The following is an 8779-nucleotide window of genomic DNA, read 5'->3' as shown; positions in this document are numbered from 1 at the left end:
ATCATTTGTCTCCAGCCTAGCAGCACGTGCTTACTTACCCTGATAGCTACAGCCTGGCTTCTGCGCACTGCAGACAAATGTGGGACTCAAAACCAAACCAAATCCACTGCTGTCCAGTTGATTTGACTCATAACACCCTATAGGACTGAGCAGAACTGCCCCATAGTGTTTCCAAGGTGTAAATCTTTACCAAAGTAGACTGTCATCTTTTTCTTGTGGAGCAGTAGTGGGTTCCAAGCACCTACCTTTTGATTAGCAGCCAAGCTCTTAACCACTGCACCACCAGGGCTCCTCCAGTGTGGGTGGGAAAAGGATGCTGATTCTAAATTGAATTTAAATCACCCTTGCAGCTGGGAGGTTGGAAACAGGGTCCCAGCCAGGGGCAGATTACCCAACAAGCAAGGTAAGCACAGATTTACTTGTGCTGACTTACAAATCTGTGATGAACATTTTCCCATGTTTTTCACCACATCATGTATTTAACTTGCTTACCGTGTACTCCATGCCTGTCAAATTGTAAATTTGAAAAGAGGCTTTGATTCTGTAGGAAGGTGCTGTGGAGTTGGGAGAGAGATAGATGCCAGAAGCAGAATCTTTGATCTGGTGGAAAAAAATATGAAATTGCTCACTAAATATTGGTAACTAAGCACAAGTAAACCCATGCTTACCTTGCTTATTGGGCAATCCAGCACTGGTCCCAACCCTGACTGGATGTGCCAGCTTGAGTCAGTTACTATACCTCTCTGGGCTTGTGTTTGCTCTACTAAAGTCCTCTCCAGCTCTAATAAACTCTAAACCAAAAAAAAAAAAAAAAAAAACAACCAAACTCACTGCCATTGAGTTGATTCCAATTCATAGAGACCCCATTTGGGTTTCTGAGGGGCTAAATCTTTATGGAAGTAGATTCCCCAGTCTTTCTTCCATTGAGTGGCTGGTGGATTTGAACCCCTAACCTTCTAGTTAGCAGTCAAATACCTAAGCCACCATGCCACCAGAGATCTATCCAGCTGTCATGATATTTCCAGTCTTATTTGAGCATTTTTAGGTTTCCAGCAAGTAGTGAGGCTTCCAGGAGGTAACAATTGTAGGGTAACATTGTCTACTATTCTTCCTATATAACTTAATGCCCTTCTATTTAAATTTTATAAACAAGCTTGAAGTAGCTTAAGCAAAATAGAGAAAATCTTATGTAGAGAGGGCTTTCTCGTGGACACATCAGCTGGGATGCAGCCAGAGGTTTATCTATGGAAAACAGCACTATGGCGATAAAAACTGTAATGGGGAATAGAAAATGCTCATTGGAGCCCCGTCTCAAGTGGCACCCAGGGCATATGCCATACCTCCCATACCTTAGATACACCTCTGGGTGCAGCAAGGCTCAAAAAGTTCCTGCTCTCTCATTCTCTTGCTTTTTCTGCTCTATTCCGGCTGCTTCATTGTTGTTAGCAAACTAACTTCCTCTAGACCTGTTTTTTGGTCTACATGTTGGGTAAAATGTGGTCCCATCATTTGCCTGTTTACATCTGTTGTGTTCCTCATAGGACCCCAGGCTCAAAGACCATTTCCAGATTTCAGGCATAAAATACCTGATTGGCCCAGTTTGGGTCATGTGCCTAACCATTGTCCAATCAACTGTGACCAAAGGGCTGAGTCATATGGTGTAAACGTGGCTGCCAGAGGCCACACTGGTGAATGAATGGGTCACTTAAGAAGTGAGCTGGACAGACATACTAAACGGTATCTACCTGACAAACTCAAAGCTGGATTTGAATTAGGTTCTAGATAATTTCTCTGAGGAATGGTTTTCTGGGCTCCTGATCCAGAGCTGGCTTTACCTTATAATAAAGAGAAGGCAGTATTCCCTGTATATAGTTCAGCAGCACTGGCAAGAACATTTCTGACTTCCCTCAGCTTCTAGAAAGGAGGCAGGAATGAAGACATAGCCCCCACCATGACTAGCAGAGAAGAAGTGGCTGAGAGCCAACTCTACCTCAGAGACTTCTGTGGCTTGGGCCTGAGGAAGGATGGGAGTTGCCTGGCCAGTGTGCCTGCTTACTCACCTCCATCCTGCATTAAAAGGAAGGCTAGACATCTAAGTCAAGTGCAATGCCTCCCATTCTGAGGGAATTTGCAGAGGTGACCACCAAATCAGCCAATCAGACCTCTTGACAGTAGACCAAGGAGGGAAGTGAAACACTCAGAGTTCTTAGTTGTAAAAAATAAAATCTACTTTGGCTAGCCAAACGGGAAATGGATTTATTAAGTGAATTAGTCAGAATAGGCTAACCACGATCACAAACAACCCCATAATTGAAGTGGCTTAATATTATAGAGGTTTGTTTCTTTTTATCATTACAGTCTGATCAGGATGTTCAAGAACCTGGGCTCCTTCTACCTAGTGGATCCACTACCTTCTAGGGATCTTACCATCTTTCATTGATCCTGGATCCTCTACATCCCACTAGAACAGCATGGAGGATCGCAGGAAAGTTTTAGGGACCAGACATGGGGCTGACACCTATCGCTTCTACCTATATTCCATTAGTCAGAACTCAATCATGTGACCACATAATTGCAAGGGAAGCTCAGGAGGCAGTCTAGCTGTGTATGTGCCCAAGGACGAAGAGCAAATGGGTTTCATGAGCACCCAGTGATTCTCTCAAGTAACTTTGGGATGATTACAGAGTCACAAACAGGTAGGAGTCACAGTTAAGGCTAAACTTCCAGAATAAACCTGTGGTAGTTTAGGTTATGTGTCAACTTGGCGGGGCCTGGTTTTTGAATGCCTGGGCAGCTGGTTGTAGTTATTCTTCATGATAAGGCTGGCAACCAGCTCCATGGTGGAATTTGCCGTGAGCAGCTGAGTAGCTGCTTTAGGGATGTGGCCTATTTCCAGTATATAAGGAGAAGGTTTGGAAATGGGCTCCAGCTTTTTGGCAAGCTTGGCTCCTGCATGCAGCCGAGTCTTCATTCGGCAGCTTGCTGTGCTCTGCTGATCTTGGGATTGTCAATGGACTTGAATTCGTGGCCTGCCGTGTTGTTTGATAATCTTGGAAGACTGTGACTTTTTGACTTGTCGACCTTGAGTTTGCCAGGCTCAGCAGCCAGCAGCTGCCTGAGTGAAGAAAGCCTCCAGCTTCAGTGGTCTTGGAGCAAGAGGCAGAGCTGAAGTCCAATGTCGAGGGGCCTTCACCCAGACCCTAGAGCCTAGACTTTGAACTCAGACTTCTAGCCTCATAAACTGTAAGAAAATAAACTCCTGTTTGTTAAAGCCATCCCATTTGTGGTATTTTCTGTTAGAGTGGTGTTAGTGGTAACCAAAACAAAAACCCACTGCCATCAAGTTGATTCCGACTCATAACCCTGCCATGGAACTTGATGAAGAAACTGCTGTTTTCTCTGCCACTTATAATCAGAAACATGCTTGATTGCAGAGGCCACTGCTGCTAGATCTAATGACACTTCCAGTCCTGGATCTTGACCTTGCAAGGTCTGGGAAACAGCTGCTGCTGCCATGGCTAAAAAAGCCAGATGCCTCCACTGGCACTCATATCAGACAGCGTCGAAGCACCTCACAGAACCTCCTCCTCCTGCAAACCACTCCCCACCCCCAGGTGTTCACTTTCAAATCTGAGTTCTGGCTGGGCCTAGAGAAAATGGTATTGAGGGGATTGGAGGAACTCCAATACTTTTTAAGCAGTTCCAAAAGCACAAAGACCAAGTGACAGCAACATAGATTCTTGGAGTCTGGAGAAATGGTAGGGGTTATCTGTCCAGTCTCTGACTTAACTCAGGAATCCACTCTAGGACAACTGCCAGCTCCCACTTAAATATTCCCAATGATGGGTGACTCAGAACTGCCTTACAAGGCAGCCTTTGCATCACTCTAGGTCCTAGAAGGTACTTTTTCAGGTGAAGCAGAAATCTGGCTCTCTAGAACTTCTACCACTGGCCTCAGTTTTGCCTGGGAATCCACATGGAACAATTCTGTCATTCATGCTTGTGGCAATTGTTATGGTCCATCATCCCGTCCTCTTTCTACTTTTCTCCAGGCTGAACATCTCTGGCTGTGTTCATGCTTTTCCTCATATGGTGATGGTTAAGACACTAGCGGACAGAAAGTAAGAAGGATGTAAACCTCCCAGTTATGGACTGAATTGTGTCCCCACAATTCACATGTTGTAAAATCTTAACCCCCATACCTGTAGCTCTGGTGGTGCTATGGTGAAGGCACTGGGCTGCTAACCAAAAGGTCACTGGTTCAAAACCATCAGGTACTCCATGGAAGAAAGATGACCCTGTCTGCTTCCATAAGATTTATAGCTTTGGAAACCCTGTGGGGTTTACTTTGAGTCAGAATTGACTTGATGCCAGTGGGTTGTTTTTGGTTACACCTGTAGTTAAAACCCTATGTGGGAATGGGTTCTCTTTGTTATATAGTAAAGAGGCAGTATTAGTGCAGGGTGAGTCTTAAAAAGATCTCTTTTGACATATAAAAGAACAGGTTAAGCAAGGAAGCAAGCAAGCACAGATGGGGGAAAGTAGATGTCATGCCAAGGAACCAAGAAACTGAAGCTGAAAAGAGACAAGGACCTTCCCCCAGAGCCAACAGAGAGAGAGCCTTCCCCTTGAGCCGGCACCCTGCATTAGAACTTCTAGCCTCCTAAACCACAAGAAAATAAATTTCTGTTTGTTATAGCCACCCTCTTTTGGTAATCGTGTTATACCAGCGCTAGATAACTAAGACACCCCCAGATGTTCATGTTGTAAATTTCACCACCCTTAAAACTACCTTAGAGAGTAGCATAAGCATCCTTGTTTTACTGATAGGAAAACTGGGACACTAAGAAATCAAGGCATTAAAAGAAATCCAGGGGCTATGTCAAGACTAAGGAGTCCTGGTAGTGCAGTAGTTAAACCATTCATCTGCTAACCAAAAAGTCAGTTCAAACCCACCAGCTACTCCATGGGAAAAAGATGAGGCAGTCTGCTTTTGTGGAGGTTTATAGCTTTGGAAACCCTATGAGGCAGTTCCACCCATCCTATAGGGTTGCTGTGAGTCAGAATCGACTCTAGGACAGAGGGTTTGTTTTTTGGTTAGGTCAAGACTGAAACCACTGTTCACAAGTTCCCAAGGATGCAGCTCCCACTAGGTCCCATTCCTCCCTAGGTCCATTCAAAAGACCACTTATCTTTGTGGTGGGTCCCTGGGCCCCTAAGGATTCCTAAGTCCAGGAGGTCAGGCCTGATGGCACTTTGATGGTTCTACTGTGTGGCTGTCATGTTGGCACCTTTGAACAATGGCTGCCAACAATGAAAGCACTGCATGTCCTCCTATACCAACCCCTAAGATATTACCCCGAATATGAGTACAAAGACTTAGAGGGAAAAAAAGAAGTGTTTATACTGAATTTTTCTGTCATGAAACCACTACCTGTCATCTCTCGGCACTCAGCCTAATTCGTCCCCATGAGAAAGGAAGGAAGCCCACTATTAGAGGAATCACAGGCAATTGTGCAGGTTCTGTCTGGAAATGACTGCTATAATAGATACACGTTGTGGTCAAGTTCAAATGTGGGTGTTTCATAGGATGCCTCAACCATAGAGACTCTGAACTGAAATTATGGTTCATTCCAAGAGTCCTGGATCCCTTGGTATATCCACTAGCTTTTTCCCTGTTTTTCATGATTATAAAGGAAGTAGATGTTTATTGTAAAATATCTGGAAAATACATACTTTCCAGAAAAAATAAATATTTGCAGAAGTGAACACTGGTAACAATTTAGTCCCTTTCTTCTGATGTTTTATACATAGATTTATGTCTAATAATATAACATCATGCTGTATATATAACTTTGTAGATTTTTTCTCATTTCATATTGTATCATGAGTATTTTGCCATATGGATTCTTTGAGAATGTGGCTTTAAGACTGAATCACATTCCTTCTTTCATTTGCTCATTCAGTCAGGAGACATATCATGTGTGCCAGGCACTGTTTTAGGCTTTGGGGAATACAGTAGTAAATAAAACAGCCAGCATCCCAGCCTTCAGGGGACTTATATGATGGGAGAGACAGAAATAGCAAAAAGTCATTACCAAAGTGATGAGTGCCATGAAAAAGGACAGAGCATCACATGAGCATGTAACAGAAGGACCCAACATGGTTGTTGGTGAGAAGGGATGTGGCAAGGCTTCTCTGAGGAAGTAATATTTAAGCAGAAGCCTGGGGGATGAATAGAGGAAGTGGTCCTTTTGTGACAGAGGAGGTGGAAACAACAGAACTTGGCGGTTAACTGGATGTAAGGGAGGAACAAAAGACTACTTCAAGGTTTCTTGCTTGAGGAGCCAGGCAGATGGCACCATAACCAAGCTCCTTGTGTAGGTACTTTTGGTTGTTTCCTTTTTTTCCCTCCCTTTGATCTTCACTAGTAATAATGCTGTAATGAATATCCTTAAACACACATCCATGAGGGCTTCTTTGTTTATTTTCTCAGAAAAAAGTCCAGCAAATGGAATTACTGAGTCACACAGTTGAAAAATTTTAAGGATTTTAATATGTATTGCCAAATTGCCTTCCAGAGAGGCAGTCCCACCAATAGTGTATGAGGGGGCTCATTCCACGGACCCTGTGGTAGCTGAGGTTGTGTGTCATCTTGGCTGGGCCTGGTTTTGAGTGGCTGGGCAGCTGGTGGTAGTTATTCCCTATGCTGAGACTGGCAATCAGTTCCATGATGGAATCTGCCACGAGCAGCTGAGTAGTTGCCTTAGGGATGTGGTCTGCTCCCAGTGTATAAGGAGAAGCTTTGGGAATGGTCTACAGCTTTTGGCACACTTGACTTCTGCAGGTAGCTGAGTCATTGTTCAGCAGCCTGCCATGTTGTATATTGATCCTGGGACTTGAATTAATGGCCTGCCCTGTGGTTTGGTAACATTGGAACTGTGCCTTTTTACTTGTCAACGTTGGGTTTGCCAGCCTTAGCAGCCAGCAGCTGCCTGAGTTAAGAAAAGCCTCCACCTTCAGTGGGCCAGGAGTAGGTAGCAGAGCTGAAGCCCAAGGTTGAGGGGCTTTCACCCAGCCCTTAGAACCTGGCACTTTGAACTCAGGCTTCTAGCCTTCAAACTTGTAAGAGAATAAACTACTGTTTGTTAAAGCCATTCCATTTGTGGTATTTTCTGTTAAAGCAGTACGAAGTAACCAAAACACACCCTCAACAACAATAGCAGTGTTATGCTAACAGTAACCAGGGCAAGTGTGCATATCATCCTCTCAATGTAGCAGGCACTGGTGTAAACATTTGACATATTAAATTCTCACGAACACCGCTCTGAAGCAGATACAATTATCCCCTTGTTACAGATGAGTTAGAGGAGAGCCACACAGTACCTTGCCCAATGTCACCTAGAAGTGAGCAATAGAGCCAAGATTCCAGTCCAGGCAGTCTGACTCCAGATCTGTTCCACACAGAGTAGTAGTTTCTAAATGTCACCCATTTCACATTTTAAAAATTTGCATTTCTTTGAATTCTAGTACATCTGAACATTTTTATCTTCTTTCTTCTTTTCTTCTGTGTGTTTGGAACTCGTATTTGTGTGTCTGTGTCTCGTAAAGTATGTGGAGTGTGTGGTGTGGTATGTGTTGTGACAGGTGTGTGTGAGTGTGTGTGTGCCTGTGGAAAGTGCATGCATGTGTGTGTATGTGTGTATTATGTAGTGAGTGTGTGGGGGTACAGTGTGTGTGTTTGGAAGGTGTGATGTGTGGAGAATGTGTATGTATGTTTGAGGTGTGATGTGTGTGCGAGAGAGGTGTGTGGGGGTGGGTATATACATGTAGGGAGTGTATATGTATGTGTATGTATGTGTGGAGTGTGTGTGTATGTGTGTGTGGAGTTCCAGGGGGTGTAAAGTGTGTAAGTGGGAGTGTGTTATGTGGAGAGTATATATGTATGGGGTGGGGTATATATATGTGTGTGAGAGGTGTTGGGATTGTATGTGCTTGTGGGGTGTGTATATGTATGTGTGTGTATGTGTGGAGTGTGTGGAGGTAGAGTGTGTGTATGTGTCTGTGGGGAGTGTTTGTGGGGAGGGAGTGGTAATATGTGTGTTTGTACGTGTGTGTAAGTGTGAGGTGTGTATGTGTATATTAGACAGGTATGTGCGTGTGTGTGTGTTTGCATGTTTGTATACAGTGCCCATTTATGTCCATAAAGTTGTGTTAGGGCCACAAACTGTGGAATCAGATGGATCAGTGGAAACTTGCACACATAACTTCGTATCTCTGAAGCACAGTTTCTTTCTCCACATAAACAAATAGGGATAATAATGCTCTTCTTTTTTCTTTTCTTGGCAGGATGGCAAAGGGAAGAACACATGCACATGGTAAGGCTTGCTGTGGACAGGTGAGCTTTTAATGGTGAGGTCCTGTGAAATAATTGTATCTCCAAACATCTGCTTGGATGCAGGGTGACTGAGATTCCTGTCAGAACAGTGAGGCTTGGAGGACAGACCAAGGCCTGGCCTGGAGGTTACTTAGATTTGCCTTCTCAATGAGGGAAGGTGTTCTCAGTTACAGTTAAAGGGCCAGGTTTTAAACCTCTCATCAAGTGACAAACCGAAAAACCAAAGTCACTGCTATTGAGTCAATTCAGACGCACAGTGACATCCTTTGGGTTTTTGAGGTGGTGAATCTTTTTTTTTTTTTAATTGTGATTTGGGAGAAGATTTACAGAGAAAATTCACTTTCTATACAGCAGTTCACATATACTTTGTCTCATGTCATC

The sequence above is a fragment of the Orycteropus afer genome, unplaced genomic scaffold, assembly GCF_000298275.1.
Source record: "Orycteropus afer afer isolate SDZICR_OR568_19922 unplaced genomic scaffold, OryAfe1.0 scaffold00090, whole genome shotgun sequence".
Taxonomy (NCBI): Eukaryota; Metazoa; Chordata; class Mammalia; order Tubulidentata; family Orycteropodidae; genus Orycteropus; species Orycteropus afer.
This window is presented reverse-complemented; position numbering follows the sequence as displayed.